Here is a 21,240-nt window from a genome sequence, read left to right as displayed (position 1 = left end):
TCCACCTGATGATCGTTTCTGGATTTTATCCACCGCATGATCGTTTCTGTTAATTGAATTCAAACTATTAGATTACTTCTGTAATAAATTCAGATGGAAATATATTTTAAATGATTTGAATCATGTTTCTGTACAGAATAAGTGTAATAAAATTTGACAGTGGTAATGTTAAATCGTTACCAATTCAATTAGTGTACATTTTTTCAAACATGGAAGGTAAAAAAAGCAAAAATATTCTTTGGAAGGAATCTAAATTATTATTATAATAAACGGATCTGCTACTGCGTCTCTTTTAGTTTTCATATTCTTTCATACTTCAAAAAAAAATTGATGTAGGCAACACATGACTTCCTTTTACGCCTCTTAAATAATTATATTTACACATTTTTTTAAACTAAAAAATACGTAAAATTTTATTTCATTAAAACCTTCTGATATTGTATCTTCTTTTTTTTATTATTATTGAATTATTATTTATTTTAATTTTTTTTTACAATGAGAGATAAATAATTATTAATAAATTAATATAATTAAGTTAAAAAAAAAGAAATAAAGTCTGATTCGTACCGATGCGCTTTCCCCTAAAATCCAAATATTTCATTAATTAAACGTTTATTTGGCTATAGTTCTGGAACCAGTGAAAAGAAGAACCACTCATGATATATTGTTGAAAAGCACTCTCAATGAGGACTTATTACTGCAGTTATGAAAAAGTCCAAAATTCAAATATTTGGGCATTTTTGGTTCAGTCGATTGCTATCAAAAGGGCACAACTAGATATTATAACAGTCATAAATCCAAAATTTCAACACCCTACGGCTAATAGTTTTTGAGTTATGCGAGATACGTACATACAGACGTCACGCCGAAACTAGTCAAAATGGATCCAGGGATGGTCAAAATGGATATTTCCGTTGAAATCTGGAAACCGACATTTTTCGCGATCAAAATAATTTCTCTACTCGTACAAGAAAGTAAAAATCAACCGTTTCATGGTTTTATGTTTTTTTTACTTCCTTGTACGAAGTAAAGGAAGTATTGTGATCGCGAAAAAATTTGGTTTCCAGATTTCAACGGAAATATGCATTTTGATAATTCCTGAATCCATTTTGACAAGTTTCGGCGTGACGTCTGTACGTAAGTATACATATCTCGCTCAACTCAAAAACGATTAGCCATCGGATGTTGAAATTTTTGATTTAGGACTGCTGCAACATCTAGTTGTGCACCTCTCTTTTGATTGCAATCGACTGAACCAAAAAAGGCCAATACCCCAAAAAATTTAGATTTTTTACTTTTTAATAACTGCACTAATATGTTCTCATTAATAGAGTTTCAACGATATAACATAAGTGGTATTATTTTCATTGGTTCAAGAGTTATAGCCAAATAAAATCTTAATTAATGAAATATCTAGATCTTACAAGGGTTCACATCCAACTTCATTTCTTTTTTTTTATTTAAATATATTGATTTATTAATAATTATTAACCTCTGATTGTAAAACAAAATGTACAATAAATAATAATTCAATAATAAAAAAAATGAAAAACATTTCTGTAGAAATCAAGTCACATCGTTTCGAATTAGACTTCATCTCCTTTTTTTTAATTAAATTTTTTTTTTTCAATTTAAATATATTGATTTAGTAATTATTAACCCATGATAGTAAACAAATTTTTTACAATAAATAATTATTCAATAATAACAATAAAAAAAGAAATGAAAAAAATCAGAAGTTATTAGTGAAATAAAATTTTATGTACTTTTAAAAATATGTATATGTAATTTAAAAGGCACTATTACAAACGTGTATATGTAATAGATTTGGTAAAATATCTGATTAATAAATATTAATTGAAAATTATAATTTAGAATCGTATTATTTTTAGATTTTCTAGTTTAATTTTATTTATTATTCTGGAATTTCTGTTTAATTTTATCTACATTAAAGTTAACTAAAGAGTGACTGAAAAATATACACTCACAAGAACAACATATACACTGAGGAAAACATGCCCTTTTTTACCAGTAATAGTTAAATCTTTTATTTTAAAGATATTACCGATTCCCTTGACGAAATGGTAGAGTCTCTACTTTTTATCCGAAGGTTCTGTGTTCGAGTCCTGTACATAAATGGCTTTTCACACGCTAAAAAATGTATTAACATTCATCACAATGAGTATTATTGGGTGTCAGCCTGTTGTTGCTGTATAAATATATAATAAAGGTGAAATTATGAAAAACAAAATTTCTGATAATCGATCCCAGAATCAGTCTGAATAATATGCCATCAAGCTGAACTTCCAGATCATTTTTTTATACATATTTTAAATAAATATTATAATACATATTCTTAAATAAATATCACATACGTTTATCTGAAATTATTTTATTTCCTATAGTTTATAATTCCTATAAATTATCCAAAATTTTCGATGTTAATTAGAAAGAGAGAAATTTGTATAAAGTAATGCAATAATTTATTGCGTCATGTGATAAAACTAATACGTGATAAAACTGTAAATTAAAATTACTGTACAAGATTGTTTGCTGCATACGAAACGAATTCGATTTCCAATTAATATTACTGACTTCACTAGTGTGTGGGGATATGCGCGCACGCACATGTGTGTGGTAGTAGGGTATCGCATGTCTACTAGACTAATTTTGAGTTGATGTTAGTGGGGGGGGGGGGGTGAACCCCCATCACACAATCATACAAACACGCACACAATCAAATTTCAATAAAATTCCACTACATTGTTTTGTTTCAGTAAAATATTACATATATTAAGCCCTTTCTGATAGCACCTTCTTTTTTTGTTTTTATTTTATTCTATACATAGAGTGCCTGCTAAAGTAAAGATTATATAAAAGATATTGTTTCGGTATACTCAAGCTCTAATTAAGATAATTATATCATTAGAATACAGGTAGGCTATTTAAGGGTTTTATTTTATATTTTTCTTTAACCTAAAAAGTGATAGTACTTAAAAATAACAATAATAATAACAAAGGAAATATATAAAAGATAAAATACTGTTTATTATTTTCTTCTCTTTTTTTACTTCCTTGTACGAAGTAAAGGAAATATTGTGATCGCGAACAATTTCGGTTTTCAAATTTCAATGGAAATATCCATTTTGACCATCCTTGAATCGTTTTTGACTAGTTTCGGCCTGACATCAGTACGTACGTACGTATCTCCCATAACTCAAAAACGATTAGCCGTAGTATGTTGAAATTTTGGAATTAGAACTGTTGTAACATCTAATTGTGCATATCCCCTTTTGATTGCAATTGATTGAACCAAAAGTTTCCAAAAAAGCCCAAAATCCAAAACATTTTGATTTTTAACTTTTTCTTAAGTGCAGTAATAAGACCTCATTGAGAGCTTTTCAACGATATATCATAAGTAATATTTATTTTCACTGATTCCAGAGTTATAGCCAAATAAAATTTTAATTAATGAAATATTTGGACCTTACAAGTGAAAGCACATCGGTCCGAATCAGACTTCATCTCCTTTTGTTTAAACTTTTTTTTTTTAATTTAAATATATTGATTTAATAATTATTAAACCGTGACTGTAATAATGTTTTTAAAATAATTAATAATTCAATAATAATAAAAAAATCAAATATGAAAAAATATGAATTTAGAAGCGAAATAAAATTTTATGTACTTTTAAAAATGTTTATATGTTATTTAATAGGCATTATTACATATGTGCATACGTAATAGATTTGGTGAAACATCTGATTATTTAATATTATTTGAAAATTATAATTTAGAATCGTATTATTTTTGGATTATCTAGTTTAATTTCTGTTCAATTTTATTTAATTATTCTGGAATTTCAATTTAATTTTATCTACATTAAATTTAATTACAGAGTGACTGAAAATTAGATTCTCACAAGAACAAACATACTTTGAGGTATACATGCCCGATCTTTAATAAATTGTAAAAAATTCTTGTCTTTTACTTCATTACTCCTCTGATATTGTCGGACAATATTCCCCATAAGTCGGAGTTGATCATGATTTCGTTTATTGGTTTTTTTTATTACCAGTCATTAAATCGCTCTTTGGTTTGTTATATATCTTCTGATTTTAATTCGTGCACAAGTTCTCTAGTTTCAGCAGTTGTATAACTGTCCACTTTATTAAAGAACTAGCCGACTCGGCAATACTTCGCCATTGCTAGATTTGAGTATATATGTGTAGATTAAATGAACACAAATGAAAGTTTGACATTAAAAAACTGAACATTACGGAACTTTAACCTTTCCCTTTGTCCTTTCTCCCTACTTCCCTTTTTCTCTTTTTCCCTTTTTCGCAAAAATATTTATTTTCAAGCAACTAATAGATATTCTGAATATGAGCGATGTAAATTTTCTCACCCCAGCGCCATCTAGCGGGTCCATTTTTTGCAAAAATATTTCTTTTCATGTAAGTAATGTATATTCTGAATATGAGCCAAATAGGACCATAAATACAATTTTTCGAAATATCTGTGCCACCTAGTGGGTCCAAATTAATTACCTTCGCGGGCGTGCGCACAACTCACCAAAGTTTTATCGTTATCGGATGAATGGTATAGGAACGCATACGGGACAAACAAACAAATATTCACTTTTACGAGTACTTTCAAATGAAATAAGTTTAAATGAAATGCAGCAAAAAATGCGAATATGTATTTTAACAGGCGTACAAGGAAGTCATCTGGTGCCACATAAAATGTTTTTTATTGTCAAATTATATAATTAAATTTTATTAATTTAGTTCATAATTTTTTTTTTAATTTGATAAAAAAATTAAGTAGTTATAAATAAATCTTATTTATATTTATTTTATTTTTTTAACAAATGTTTTCTTAATCCGTAATAACAATTTAAATTAAAAGACAGTTATATTTTCAATGCCATTTAACTGATATCTTAAGACAGAAGTTAAATGAAAGGTTAAAAGAGTTCTTTCTTTTTTTGAAATTTTAAATAGGTCAAGACTTTTTCAACTAGAATTACATATTTTTTAATTTCAATGTTACAAGATATGTTATTGAGATTACCGCAATTACATCAGAATCCATATATTCTGAAATTTGCAAGGATTTAAAAGGTTTCTTGATAAACTAATTATCATATACAAATGATTTTTAACATTTTTATATATTTGTCTGTCTTTCCCTTTTTAACGTTCTAATTTAAAATACACTGACCCTGTTTTTATAAAACCGTTACCATCGGAATATTTTGTTTATCAGAAAGAAGGTACTCGATTAGCATTTCAAAAAAAAAGGATCTTAAATTAAGGTAGTTGTGCTTAATCAGATTCTAACTTAAAATATTCAAATACTGCTAGTTAAAAAATTGCTTTTAATATCATTTTCACGGCTTATTCATGACTAAATGTAATTATTTTTGCCGATTCTTTTTTACTTTGTAAAGGAGTTTCTAATTCTTTTAACGAAAAATTACTTAATTTACTTAACAAGAATTAAATGTATTTATTATTTTCATTTTTTGTTATCGTTAAATTAAATTTTCGTAATAACGGTTTTTTTAAAATTTCAGTGGGAAAATACTTTAAACTAATAATTACATCAGACTATTTATCTTTACGTTATAAAAATCAAATAATAAACCACGATAACAAAAAATGAAAATAATAAATACATTTAATTCATTTATATATATATATATATATATATTCCTGCACCCGGATAGCCTTAGCTCACGCTTTGTTGTATTTATTTATCTTTGTTTGTCAATTTTTTTTTTCTTATTTTTATCTTAAGTCCTAGGTTTTTTGTCTTTTGGATTTCCTGAGATTGAATTTTTTTTTCATACAGGTTGTAATTTATATTCTTTTTTGTAGGTCTGCGAATCATATTTATTTTAAACTAGTAGACCCGGCAATGCTTCGCTATTGCTAGATTTGCAACATATATAGATTAAATTAACACAATTGAAAGTTTGATAAAGCATTAAAAAAATTAACACTACGAACTTCACAAAATTTAACCTTTCACTTTTCCATTTCCATTTTCCCCTTTTCTATATTTCCCTTTTATCCTTTTCCGCCATTTCCTTTTTTTCCAATTTTACAGTTTCCTTTTTTTCCTTTTTCCCATGTCACATTTTTCCTATTTTCCTCTTTTCCAATATTCCCTTATTTTTTCCGTTTTTCCCAGCGCGTAAATCGGTCCAGTAGTATTTTAGTCTATAGAGGAGATATATATCAACATTGCATTTTATATATATATATATATAAAATGCAAATGTATATATATATATATATATATATATATATATATATAGAAGAAGAAAGTCTGTTTGTATATTTGTTTGTTTCGTGAATAACCGGCGCCGCCCTAGCGGATATAGTTTTTGTAAAAACGTTTATTTCCATGAATTATACATATATATATATATATATATATATATATATATATATATATATATTCTGAATATGATTCAAATCGGTCCATAAATAAAATTTTTCTAAATATCTCAACCTCAGTGCCACCAAGCGACACTATTTTTCGCAAAAATATCTCTTTTCACGTAACTACATAATTTCGTAATACATTTTCTGAATATGAACCAAATCAGACCATATATGCAACTTTTCCAAATATCTCGACTCCACCGCCATCTAACGGGTCCATTTTTTGCAGAGGTATCTATTTCCATTTAAGTAACATATTCTGAATATGAGCCAAATCGGACCATAAATACAATTTTCTAAAATATCTCGACCCCAACGCCACCCAGCGGATCCATTTTTTGGAAAAATATTTTTTTTTTTTCACGTAACTAATATATATTCTAAATATGAGCCAAATCGGACCATAAATACAATTTTCTAAAATATCTCGACCCCAACGCCACCCAGCGGATCCATTTTTTGGAAAAATAAATTTTTTTCACGTAACTAATATATATTCTAAATATGAGCCAAATCGGAATATAAATACAATTTTTCTAAAAATCACGACCTCAGCGCCACCTAGTGGGTCCAAACTAATTTAGAAACTTTCCCTGGCATGCCTCCAACCTTTCCCCAAAGTTTCATCGCTATCGGTTGAACGGTTTAGGAAGGCATAAGAGATATACAGACAGACAAACATTAATTTTTATATATATAGATAAAATAAAATTAATTTACGAAATAATGTTATTTTTTTTAAAAGTAAATACTGTTTTTTTATCGTATTAAAAACTAAAACATAATGTTATGTAATTCTTTAAATTTTTAACTTTCTGAACTTGGAAGCAAATTAAAAGTTGATAAGTTGCTGGTAAATAATAAATCATTTATTCTGAATTTATACAGAACAGTGTTTTTGGTAAACTATTATTAGTTTACTGCAGATCACGTCAGCAATGGATAGCTTTGCTACTTCATGGTTAAAAATCTGATGTGGACACCACGTGATTTACTTGTACGCCTATTAAGTTATATATACATATTTTTTTTTTAATGAAAAGTACATAAAAATTTTGTTCATTAATTAATGAACTTTTTCTCTTTTTTCATTGTTATTGATGAATTATTATTTATTATAATTTTTTTTCTTTTTTACAATCAGAGGTTAATAATTATTAATAAATCAATATATTTAAATTATAAAAAAATGTAAAAAGTCGGATTTGAACCGATGTGCCTTCCCCTAGTAAGATCCAAATACTTCAATAATTAAAATTTTATTTGGCTATAACTCTGTAACCAATGAAAATAAGTACCACTTATGATGTATCGTTGAAAACCTATCCATGAGGGCTTATTACTGCAGTTAAGAAAAAGACCAAAATCAAAGTTTTTTCGATTTTGGGCTTTTTTTGACACTTTAGTCCAGTCAATTGCAATCAAAAGGGAGGAGGTGCCCAACTAGTTGTTACAACAGACCTAAATCCACAATTCCAACATCCTACGGCTAATCGTGTTTGAGTTATGTGAGTTATATATACGTACGTAAAGACGTCATACCAAAAACTAATCAAAATGTATTTAGGGATGCTCAAAATGAATATTTCCGTTGAAATCTGGAAAACAAAATCTTTCGAGATCACAATACTTCCTTTACTTCGTATAACAAATGAAAAGGAAGTTTCCTAGCATTTTCCTGCATAAATCGAGGGAAACCGTAGTAAAACCTTGATCACAGTAGCATCACAAAATACATAATTTGGTTATAAAATAAAAAAAACCCGGTAAAGGGCTGAAAAACTTTCCCGGCTATGCTCTTGATAAATTTCTATCTCAAATACGGCATAGAGTTTTTTTAAAAATATTATTGGTTAAAATATAAAAAAGTGGGGGTAATGTTTGTTCATACGTACATGTGTTGGCATGTTATTAAAGCTTAATAAATGTTAACTGGATAAACCTATTTTGAAGAGATTTTGTACAAAAATTCGTATATATGCGGCAATTTTTTGATAAAATTTTGAGTTCAATATTTTCAGGGGATGGAGTAGATTGTTTTCTGGGGTCAATTTCTCAAAATTTTGCAAACATACCCGCACTTTATATTAAGCTAAATATGTGGATGCAAGCTTATATTACCACTTTTAAACAAATTTTGCCCCAAAATTTCTCCTTCCTCCAAAAGTCGTAAAAATTATCTTTTTATTTATTCTTATTCTTATTTATTTATTCTTATTTTTATTTTTTATTTTTATTTTTATTCTTATTCTTATTTTTATTTATTCTTATTCTTTAACAGAATTTTTCTTTATATCTCCTAGGCATAGTAGTAGTGCAAGTGACCCAAAAAAATACTTTGGCGACAGTATTGGAAAGGAAGCTGATAATAGTAAAATAGATAATGGATAATTATAATAGATAATAGTCGCAAACATCTTACGAACATGACGTTACGAAACTTATTGGCGTACTATTTAATTTTATTTCTTGACGACCGACTATTATGAAGTAATCATTTTAATTTAAATACAATTATACATTTGAATTCGAATTAACATCTTTTAGGAAATCCCTGATGATGGAGTAACGGCTCCGAAAGTACTCGGATATATAATTTTAAAACTTTTGTTCGTAAGTGGAACTTTAATCTATACAATTTTTGGTTAATTATAATTGTAATATTATGAAAAGTTTAAATAATAAACTTTTAGTAATAAAATTTCATTATAATTTACCCCTCCCTACCCCAAAAAAGAAATCATAAGTAACGTTTTTTTATTAGTTATTAGTTTTTCAGTGGAATTTTTTTTTATTTCTTCCATTTTTATAGTAAACGTAGAAAAATAAAAAAAAAAACTTTTGAAAGAAGATTTTGGAGTTTACTAAACAAAATACAAATTTTTAAAACCTTTTTTTGGTCTATTTAAACATATAATGTTATTTTTACAATAAGTTTCATTATAAATTACACCCCCCCAAAAAAAGAAATCTTAGGTAACTTTTTTCATGTACCATTATTTTTCTACTAAATAATAATAAATAGCTAGTACCAAGAAAGTGTCACAACTTTATTGTTAATTTTTATTTTGCTTTTGTATAGAAAATATTTATTTAAAAAGGTATCGTTCAGTTAATTTTACCCTTATATATGATTTCGGTTCCTGAAAATAATCAAAAATTATTTTATTTGATACGAATTCTTACCCTTATTTAATAAATGTAACATTAACATCTCTTTTTTAAGGCTGGAACACATTACATAAGAACCATAATTTCTAATTGATATTCATCTCATGAACAATTTACTAATTAGGAATTAACGTGACATAATTATTTGTAACCTCTCAGGAGCCCTAACATTTGCAAGTTCAATGAGCAGTATCCCAAGAGAGCGGACCTGTTTCCAATCTTTTTTCAAACTAAATACCCATACAAAACACAAACAAATTCTTTCCTCATACAAATATAAAATAAATTTCTGGGTTTATATTTTCTGAAGAAAATTTTTAAGGGTTTTTCTATTTATCACAGTCAAAATAAGGTGGTTTTGTTTCCTAATTAGATTCGGTGTGTTAAAAAATCAGTTAAGATATACGGGTCCTTTTCGTATCATGAAAAAACAAAATTATACCAAAACTTCATGAATGAAACCGGTAGAAATTTACTGAAATATAAGATGAATTAAAAAATTGAAGGGATACAATTTTTTGGAATATTTTATTTTTTCTAGTAAAAATTTTAATTTAGTATTCTAGGTTCTGTGATTTATTAAGGACAAAGACTTTAGAAAGTTAAAATTGAACAAAAATTCTTTTAGGCTTTGTTAAGTTACAAAGGATTAAATCTGTTTTAAATGTTAAAAGTCTTTATAAGTCACATCATGAAATACCGTAGAAAACAATTCTACGTCTATTTTTAGTTTTTTCTTCTTTATCTTTTCTAATTTTTTAATATCACCATAATTATACTCATATTCGTTTCATATATGCCAATTTTTTTCTTCCGCTACAATTCTTATCTTCTACGTATCCCTCGATTACCTTTTGAAGGAACTTAGTTTGTATCTTTAAAAAATTCTGGCCTTACTTTTTTTTCACATCATTTATTCATTTTAAAACCTTTTCACGTTATATTTTATCACATCGGTTGTTATTTATCATTATTAAATATCAACATATTTATTCTTAAAGAGAATAAATTACAATACATATTGCGATATGTAATCATACATATTCCTTGTACTAGGAAGTATTGTAATCGCAAATAATTTCGGTTTCCAAATTTCAACGGAAATGAATCATTTTAACCATCTCTGAATCCATTTTGACTAGATTCGGCGTGACGTCTGTACGTACGTATGTATCTCGTATAACTCAAAAACGATTAGCCGTAGTATGTTGCAATTTTGGATTTAAAACTGTTGTAACATCTAGTTGTGCACCTCCCCATTTCTGAACCAAACGACTGAACCAAAAATGTCCAAAAAAGCACAAAATCTCAAAAAAATTTGATTTTAAATTTTTTCTTAACTGCAGTAATAAGCCCTCATTGAGAGATTTTCAACGGTGTATCACAAGTGGTACTTATTTTCATTGGTTCCAGAGTTATAGCTAAATAAAATTTTAATTAATGAAATATTTGGCTTACAAGGGGTCACATCGGTTCGAATCAGATTTATCTCCTTTTTTTAATATAAATATTTTGATTTATTAATAATAATTATTAACCTCTGATTATAAAAAAAATTTACGATAAATAATAAGTCAATAATAACAAAAAAATTGAAAAAAAAAATGAAAAAATAGAAGTTATTAATGAAATAAAATTTTGTACTTTTCATTTCAAAAACACGTGTATATGTAATTTCAAGATCCCTTTTTCTTAACCATAATTTCTATGAGGAAGTAGATCAGGTTCGATGAGATTCTATACGATTCTGAAAGTAAGCAAATTTTCCTTTTTTCTTTTCCTGTTTAGCCTACGGTAACTACAGTTTAGATAATACTTCAGAGGATGAATGAGGATGATATGTATGAGTGTAAATGAAGTGTAGTCTTGTACATTCTCAGTTCATTATAAAAGCAAATTTTCCTAGTCCCCGTATAATTCACCCTCCGTATTATCTGATGGGAAGAGGGGTTGTTTTTTAATCTCTATAGGAACAGTTTCAAAATCAGTGCTGGAATAAAGTGGCTACCGGATAAAAACTGGAATTTCCTTTTAAATACAAATGTATTAAATTATTATATCAAATTTTTAATTTAATCAAGAAAATTCTTTTAAATTATATACACGAAATGCTACTTTATTAATTAAATTATTTCTTCACTCTCTTACCAGGAGAATGCTGTAGAAAAAAAAATTGTATAGAATACAAAAAAAACTTTACAATTTTATAGCATAATTAGATTATTCAGTTTATCATAAGTAATAAAATTAAAAGCTTACATTTTATTATTTCCATTTTGTTGTTACAACTAAACTGCTTTGGAGGCTTATATTGTCGTACTATACTGCAGCCTTTATATTATGTGGTCCTTTAAAAGCAATAAACACTATTGTCTACAACAGAAGTAACCATGAACTTTTATTGGTGAATTTCAAGGGTGATACAATTTATCTTTTATTTCTTACAACTATCTATTATGTTCTTTTGTTGTTTTTTTAATAACTTTTATTATATAAATATTTCCATAAGTATCTAAATTATTCTTAAGGGATATTACTTTATTTTTTTAATTTTAATTTTTTAATTATAAATCTGGCATTCTACGATCAATAAATTTAATTTATTAATTTATTACAGGTAATGTAATTTATTACATTGTAATAAATTAATTCAAATAAATATTACCTGTAATTTATTACAGGTAATGAAATCGCAGACGAAGCTGCCAGAAAGGCAACAGTCTGCGATGATTTGGATACATTTCCTGTAAGAGTGGCAGATGTTAAAAACCGTCTAACAAACATAGTAAAAAACAAGTGGAATGCTGAATGGTGGAGTTTAAATACAAAATTAAACTCGGTTAAAACTTCTCCTTATAAATGGAAAAGCGACTTTAAGTTGACTCGCCGTGAACAAGTAGCGGTGACCAGACGTAGAATCGGTCACACGCGATTAACAAATTCATATTTGTTAACCGGCGAAACGAGACCAATGTGCGGTGTTTGTAATAAAACACTGACAATCAAGCATCTAATAGAAGAGTGTACCATATATGAGGACCTCAGAAAGAGGTTCCGTCTTACAAATAATATTAGTGCTGATCTGGATAATGGAAATTAAGAAAATATAGTTGCATTTTTAAACGCCAGTGGACTTCTTAAAAGTCTATAAAATGAAAGTTTAAAGCTGTGATAAAAGAATCTCTAAGCGGTAGTTTTATATATATATATATATATATATATATAAACAAAGAAATGGTATTGATAAGTTGAAATTTTAATTTCATGGTCTTTTGAGAACCTTATCTCAAATTTTAATATTGGGGCCCTTTACACCCCGTAAGTGTTTGTGATTGTCATTGTCTTTTACGTCTTAATATTTATGTGAAGTTTGTGTTTTTAAATAAAATGTAAGGGCCCTTTACACCCTTACATATGACGATCCTGATGAGATAATAATTTCTTTTAAAGAATGTGACGAGGGCTAACCTTAGCAGTCGATTCCCATAAAAATTCAGTTAAAAAAAAAAAAAAAATTAATTTAATTTTTAAAAATAAATGAAATACAATGTATTGAATTGATTCAGTGAGAATTTATTATTTCTTTTAAGCCAAAGATATTCTAATATTAATATAAATTAATAAATTAAATAACGATAAACTAATATATCTCATTAGATTTATACAAATTTTTTATTATTTAATATTGAAAAATAAATTTAATAACGATTTTTGTTTCTTTTGCTTTTTAGGGTGAAAAACATTTTCATGTTATCATCGCCCTGAGATGATGTATTTGTTTTAAAAGTAATGAATCTTTAAAAATAATGAAAATACATATTAAAATGAAAAAAGCTGCAGCGTATGATGATAATAAAATTACCATCTGCTTTACGGTAAACGGAAAATAATGTGATAATTAACTGAGATTCGAACACTGAGCTTTTTTTAATAAAAAAGAAATCTACTACCATTTAAATTGTTATATGTTTAAAAGAAGTATTACAGGATAGATATAAACACGAAAAATTAAATTTTTATGTTTTTTTTATTAATGAATGATTTATTTCATTGAGATAATCTTGTTCATTAATAATTAATATAAATTATTAATAAAAATGTAAATAAACTAGCATTTCCGTCGCGGCTTAGCCGCGCTATGTGGTTACTTTCATTCCTCGTTGCGGTCAGGGGATGTTTGCTCGTTTCGCTCACCCTTCCCGACTAGCCAGAGGGTTCTGCTCCTTGGACCCCTCTGTGTGCATTAAACTCACGTTTATTAGAATAATAATGATAAATTAAATTAATTGTCTGTTCAATTTATAAAAAAAAAATTACTGTATTGTAATTTCTCCAGAGTAGCAGTTTGGTCAGTCCAGGATCCGAAACTTTCAATGATATGAAGACTGCGGGTTTCAAAATAGTCGGCCTTCCATCTTAAAAATAGTAATTATAGCTGTTTATTTAGCCATCCCTCATAAAGGTAAGGATTTATTTTAACCGGTTCTTAGCAATATCCGACAAATAAATTTACAAAATTTTATTTTGCTTCTTAATGGTAAGAATGTATTTTGCCAAGTTCTTAGGAATACCTAACACTAGGAGGTGACCGTACTTCGTTCATAATTTCGTTTTTATTTTGTTTTTATTTTACGTTTTTTTAGTCAAATAACCGGAGGCAGGTGCAACCAGTTGCGTCGTATCGCGTCGCACACACACACACACACACACACACACACAGTAACAGCGGTAATGGCTGTGTTGGTTGAGCCGCCACGGCCACACTCTTTAAAAATCGAAATTCAAAAACCGAATAACGATTTTTAGATATTTATCTCAAGTATATTTTCAAACCCCAGTCTAGTGAATATCTCATTTAGTATAGTCGGAAATGGGAAAAATTTGCAACTTTGTTTAATTTTTTTTTACCTTTCTTCACCCTTTTCAAGATCGAATTAAAAAAAATCTAGAAATTAGTTTTTAGATATTTACATAAAAATTACAAACACCAAAAATCAAATTGATATCTTGTCTGTCATCTGTTACCGAGAAATTAAAAAAAAAAAAAATAGCCGGGTTTCAAAAAAAATTCAAAATCCATTTTAACAATATAGACTCGGAATTTCAAAAGAAATAGATGTTCACATGAAGATTACACTCACAAAAAATCAAGTTTATATCTTCATTTGTTAATGAGAAATTAAAAAAAAAAATAGTAAATTTCATTGTTACTCCACTTTAGCTCTTTAAACTCGGAATTTCAAAAAATCTTTTCTAAATGTACACCTAAACCCTAAGAATTTTGTGTATACAAATTTTCAATAATAATATCTGCTGTAGTTTCTGCTGGGCGTCTATTATGAATTACACACGATATATATCCCATAAATGTTAAAAATGTAACAAAATTTAACAACAATATACTATAATAGTGAGAGTAAATGAACTGAAGCCTTGAAAAAATTATTTTGATATAAAAAGAAATAGTAAAAAAATGTAATAAAACTCTAAAAACAAATAAAACATTCAAAAAGTACATTCTTGGGATCTTTGATATTACCATGGAAATTTTAATGACAAATACCAGTTTTTACTTTTTCAACTAAAGTGTATTATTTTGAAATAAAGTAAACTGATGGGATTTTTGTAGATTTTGATGTTTCGTTGCCTCTCTTAATCAAACAGAAAAAAAAATACTATTTTAACACTGAAAAATTGCGGAAGAATGTACTCGAATGTACGCACATACGCATGTTTATCGGCCTACTTTTTCATGATATCTCCATACTGTACTGGCCGATTTGGATAAAATTTTGCTCTCTAAATAAAATATAACTTATCTGACAAAATTAAACGGCGTCAATGTTCCTTGATGCCGTTTATTTTGGTCAATGAGGCAAAATGTTACGGACCTTTTAATAATTTTCTTTCTAAATAATCTATTGAGTGAGAGTTATATATATATCCAGAGTTGTATAATTTATCCGGCTTGCCCGGATAACAGCCAATTTATGCCGGCTTTTTTATTTTTTAAATCAATTGCTTTAACATAATTTTATCTTTTACTTCTCATTAGATTCCTTTACTCGGATATTCGTTGATAATTTTTCCAATAACATTCCTTGTTATTTTTTATACAAATTTTACTCTGTTATTAAAACAAAAATACACTTTTCATAAAAAAAAAAATGTAGTCCCCCCTTCAAACATCTTGCAAACAATTTATAAATAGAAATTTGAAAAAACCACATACTCAATTTTTTTCTCAAGATCTATAAAAAAAAAAAAAAAAAAAAAAAATATATATATATATATTTTTTTTTAATATATATAGATTAAATAACACATTTGAAAGTTTGATGAAACATTAACAAAAAAGAACATTACGGAACTTCACAAAATTTAAACTTTCCCCTTTTCCTTTTTCCTTTTCCCATTATCATTTTATACTCCTCCTCCTCTTCCCCCTTTTGTTTTTTTCTCTTTTCCATTTCCTTTTCCCAGTTTTCCCCTTTTTTCTTTTTTCCATTTTCTCCTTCTTCCCTTTTACCTTTCTCGATTTTTCCCTCTTTCCCTTTTCCAATTTTTCCCTTTTTCCCTGCGCGTAAATCGGCTCAGTAGTTTTTTTAGTCTATAGCGGACACACATATCGGAAACACTGAAATGGAATCTTAAAATATTTAGTACAGCGTGTGTTGCTTTTACGAATGCTGTTTTTCAAAAAAAGCATGTTTTTACCTGTCACAGGTGTGACATCGTAGGTATATAAATAGTAGGTATATAAAAAAACGTGCGTATTCGAATGCAGCTTTTAGTCAGAATTTCAAAGTAATCGGTGAAGAACTTTCGGAGATTTAAGATTTTGAACAAACGAACATTTACGTTTTTATTTATACAGATTCTCAAGCACAAGCCTGATGATTTTCATGTGTTAAATTAATTATCTTAAAAAAAAAACATAAAAAAATTTATAAATGCGCGAAAATCGAATGTAATATAAACAATTAATATATTTTTGTTTGTGTTATAATTACATTCACTGTGTTTCAAGAAATTTCTACCATTCTTTATAGGCTATTTCCTCTCAACAACATAATGAAAAAAATTCGTATAAATATAGAATTGGAAAAGCTTTTTTCTTTTCGAGTTACGGTTACCATAACGTTTCGCCGAGTTTTCTACTTTAAAGGAAAAATAATTTTATATTAAAACTCTATGGACATAAATTATTAAACAAAGTTAATGGTTTCACAACCCATTTTATACAAAACATAAAATATGAATCCAGAGCTACATTTTCATTAATTTCCGAGAAAATTGTAATAAAACTCAAAAAAATTAAAGTCGAAAACCATGATTTTTTTAATCTTGGCGTAAATCGACTTCTTTAAATTGCCAATAACTAACAAAACTTAAAAGATATTTGTTGAAAATTTAATTCTAAAAAAAAACTGATTAATTGAAGTTAAAAATTCTTCTGAAAATAAATTCTTGTACTACAAATAATGAGAGAAAAGGTACTTCTCTCAAAATAATTTTATAACTAAACAAAGTTATTATTTAAATGATTTAATATGAGATTTAATTAATTTGAAGTGATAATATTACATAGCTGTTCAAAATGTTCACTTCCAGTGTCAATGTTCATTTCAGCGCGACGATGCAATTGCCTCTTCCAAGATTCTTGGCTGTTTTTTATTTCTTCAACAACAAACTTGATTCTGTGTGAAAGTATTTTTTCAATGTCGGAACTCTAAGCATGTACTTTATCCTTAATGTCCCCATATGAAGAACTCTAAAGGATTCAAATCGGGAGATCTGGCTGACCATGCTCTCGATCCTCCTTGGTAAATCTGTCTATTTGGAGGTATTTCATTCAAAAGCTTAAGTTACGCGGTGATCATTTGTTCACAGCGTAATGATTTCTTTTCCGTCTTTTATAATAAATACTTACTTTATTCTTTTTATATCTGAATTTAACATGTTTTAGTAAAGCCTCTCGATTTTTGAGCGAATCGGTTGACTGGAACTAGAATTATAGGCAAAAAACTGTTTTTTTTGGGGGATACATATCTCAGTGGAGCTGACTGAGGATTTTCTGGATTTCTCGGTTGTTTAGAATTTTTTAGTTTTAACTTTCCATATTTTCATAAATCTTTTACCCAAATCAATGTTTTACATTTTGTTATTTTTACTTTTGAGTCAGTTTTTAAAAGTCAAAATTAAAGAAATTTGAATTAAAATAAATTTAAATACGAGTACATTTCTTATTATATATATATATATATATATATATATATATATTTTTTTTTTTTTTTTAATTTTGTTAGAATTACAAAAAAAAATTTGGCCTTACGAAAAAAAAAATATAGAAAAAATCCCGAAGGATATATTAACACTCGTAAGCCTATTTTTTTGATAAAACATAAGAAAATGAGTGCAGTGAAATGGCTTAAAAATATTACATCCGTGCGTAAGCTAGGCTTTCTGAAATGTAAGTATATGTATTATATTTTATCCAAGATATTCCCTCTAATTTTTTTCTTTTTTTTGATTAAAAGCTTATTATTACTATAATACAATCAGTTTATATATTATTATGCTTTAATAATTCAATCCTAAGCAATTTGAGACAAAATATATTTTCAAAAAGATTTACTGGTGATTTACACGTATATTGAAAGGTTTTGTCTTATTTTTATCCTTATTATTTACTAAACGTTTGGATCGGTATTCAAACGTTTACGAGGATGTGCTTGGGGAAAACAGATTTAAGTATTTATAAAAAAATGTTTTAATTTATAAAAATAAAAATCTGATGTGGAGACCATATGATATGACTTCCTTGTGGCACCTATTAAATTACATATATACATTTTTGAAAATGAAAAGTACATAAATTTTTGTTTCATTAATAACTTCTAATATTTTTCCATATTTTTTTTATTTTTTATTGTTATTATTGAATTATTATTTGTTTTTACAATCAGAGGTTAATAATTATTAATAAATCAATATATTTAAATTTATAAAAAGAAAGTTAAAAAAAAGGAGGTGAAATCTGATTCGAACCGATGTACTTTCCCCTTATAAGATCCAAATATTTTATTAATTAAAATTTCATTTGACTATAACTCTGGAACGAATGAAAATAATTGTCATTTATATATTATTGAAAACTCTCACTGAGGCTTATTACTGCAGTTAAAGTACAAAACCCAAATATTTATGGATTTTGGGCTTTTTTGGATACTTTTGGTTCAATCGATTGCCATCAAAAGGAGAGGTGCACAATTAGATGTTACAACAGTTCTAATCCAAAATTTCAACATCCTGTGGCTAATCGTTTTTGAGTTATGCGAGATACATAAGTACGTACAAATGCCACCCCGTAACTAGTCAAAATGGATTCAGGGATGGTCAAAGTGGATATTTCCGTTGTAATCTGAAAACCGAAATTTTTCTCGATCACAATACTTTCTTTATTTAATACAAGAAAGTAAAAATGTGTAGATTTTTATTAAATTTATAAAAATATATTTCACAAACTGCAGTGAATTTTTTGACCTTTGATTTGTGATATTTTTAAAATTACTTTATTGTTTACGTAGATTTACAAAATTGGTGTACCATGACCTGCTGATTATACAATAATTTCTTGCATATTTTCAATAAAGAATAATGTAAGAATTTAACCGAGATAATTTGTTGCTGCCAATGTTGTTTCTTGTTTTTGCTTTAAAGTTGAAAATATAATTCATTAATAGGCTATTAAACAGTAATAGATTTTTTGAAGGTCATATAACGTTTACAAACTTTAGAAATTGACTACGGGATTATGTCGATAGCTACAATTATCAATAATTACTTTTTGGCAAATAAACATAATGGAATAAATTATTACTATCTTAATTCAGAAAACTTTTACATCATTTAAAAAAAAAAAAATTAAAATAAAAAGGCAATGCAAAAGTTATAATTTTTATTAATGAATAAACTTTTTATTGTTTTAATAATTTAAAAATAAATTTTTAAATTTGTACGAGTATTTATTAATTCGAGCGGAAGCACACTCGCACAAAAATATATAGTATATACAGTACGTATTGTATAGCAAATAAATAAAAAAACGTCGGGATTTTAAAGCTAGTTAATTTTTCTTAATTTTGAATTGCAGTAATGAATCACAAATAAAATGAAAGTGTAACTCTTACAGATTTTCTCTGTAAGTATCCAATGTTAACATCTTTCATCAGCAGCACACATCCACCCACATAATATTTTTGCAATTTTTTTCGATAAGAGAATTTTTTCCGTACTTTAAGTGGCATGTCTGGAATAATGGAAATGACATCTGCTTCAATCCTGCGCCTCAAACGGGGTAGATCAATAAGTAGCTGAGGCCAAACACTGAATCCTTTATAAAACCTCAAAGGAAAAAATCACTTTGCATTAGATCTGGTGACTTTAGAGGCCACCACAAACAAGGTCTATCATCGGGTCCATACCAACCGATCCAGCGGTCGGAAAAACGTCATTCAACCGATTTCGTATGGAATTATACTGATGAGGAAGTGCACTGTCTTACTGTCAAATAAAATTCTCCGGTACATCTTGCAGTTGAAGAAATACGCAACCTATGTGAATAAGTAACTCCTATTAGGCTTGCTTTAGCGAAATGAAAGACCCGTAAACTTGCCATCGGGAAATCACATGTAATTTTGGGGAATCCCTTACGCGTTTCAAGAGTTAATGGAGATTTTCTGACCCCAAGATACGGACGTTAAAACTTTTCCACTAAGATGAAATGTTAACTAATCACTAAACATAATACAACCAAAAAAGTCGTCAACTTCATGCTGCAACTTTCTATTTACGAAGTCACCACGCACAGTGTAATAGATAGGCTTCAAACCCTGTAACAGCTGTAAACGGTATACGTGTATACAGTTTCCTTATAAGTACGCATTTCCTTATATGATTCCGCATCGCCATCACCGGCATTGCTATTTCGCAGCCTTCTTCTTCCTGACAGATTTTTAAGACTACTTAGGAAAGACTCGCTGACACGTCCAAACATTTTTCGGGCGGGAGTATTTTCCCGTACTCTTCCTTTTACGCAGGCATCCGGTCGTTCTAAACTTATTATGCTATCGAAGAATGTTATTGACACTTAGAGTCAAAATTAAACTTTCTACGGATTGCTCGTCGAGCTGTAACTACAGATTCACTTTTAGGAAACCGCAAATTCAGAAGGCTTTCTATTCAGGATTCGCCACTTTGTTAGTGGTGTTGTCAATCGGAAACACAGGAAATCAACTACGATCATACGCGCAACTAAAACTGTTATTTTTGTTCTTTGATTCTACCCTTAAATCAATACCCAAAAAAATGTTTAAGGCTTAACAAAAATTTAAGTTCCTCTTTTTTTCTGTTTTAGCCTCCGAAACCACTGTAAGGATGATATATGTATGAATATAAATGAAGTGTAATCTTGTATGGTCTCAGGTTGACCATTCCAATGTGTGGTTAATTGAAACCCAACCACCAAACAACTCCGGTATCCATGATCTAATCACGCGAGATCCAACCGACCGATCGCTTTCAAATAAATGTAGGATACATTCTTGTT

General features: G+C 27.9%; 1 protein-coding gene and 1 long non-coding RNA gene across 2 annotated transcripts in view; one reads left to right on the top strand and one right to left on the bottom strand.

The window, feature by feature from the left end:
- LOC142329384 (U-scoloptoxin(19)-Tl1a-like) overlaps positions 1 to 21,240 on the bottom strand; it is a 62,209-nt gene that overhangs the window by 31,616 nt on the left and 9,353 nt on the right. The gene's annotated exons all lie outside the window — the stretch shown is intronic.
- The window catches only part of LOC142329385 (uncharacterized), a 74,697-nt gene that overhangs the window by 51,340 nt on the left and 2,117 nt on the right, over positions 1 to 21,240 (top strand). Inside the window, exon 2 of the long non-coding RNA XR_012757484.1 lies at positions 13,361 to 13,504. This is a non-coding gene — a long non-coding RNA (uncharacterized LOC142329385). The remainder of the gene's footprint in view (positions 1 to 13,360; positions 13,505 to 21,240) is intronic.

This window comes from Lycorma delicatula, chromosome 8 (genome assembly GCF_047948215.1).
Source record: "Lycorma delicatula isolate Av1 chromosome 8, ASM4794821v1, whole genome shotgun sequence".
In the NCBI taxonomy this organism is placed as follows: domain Eukaryota; kingdom Metazoa; phylum Arthropoda; class Insecta; order Hemiptera; family Fulgoridae; genus Lycorma; species Lycorma delicatula.
Note: the sequence above shows the minus strand (reverse complement) of the source record. Positions and strands in the feature narration are given on the sequence as shown.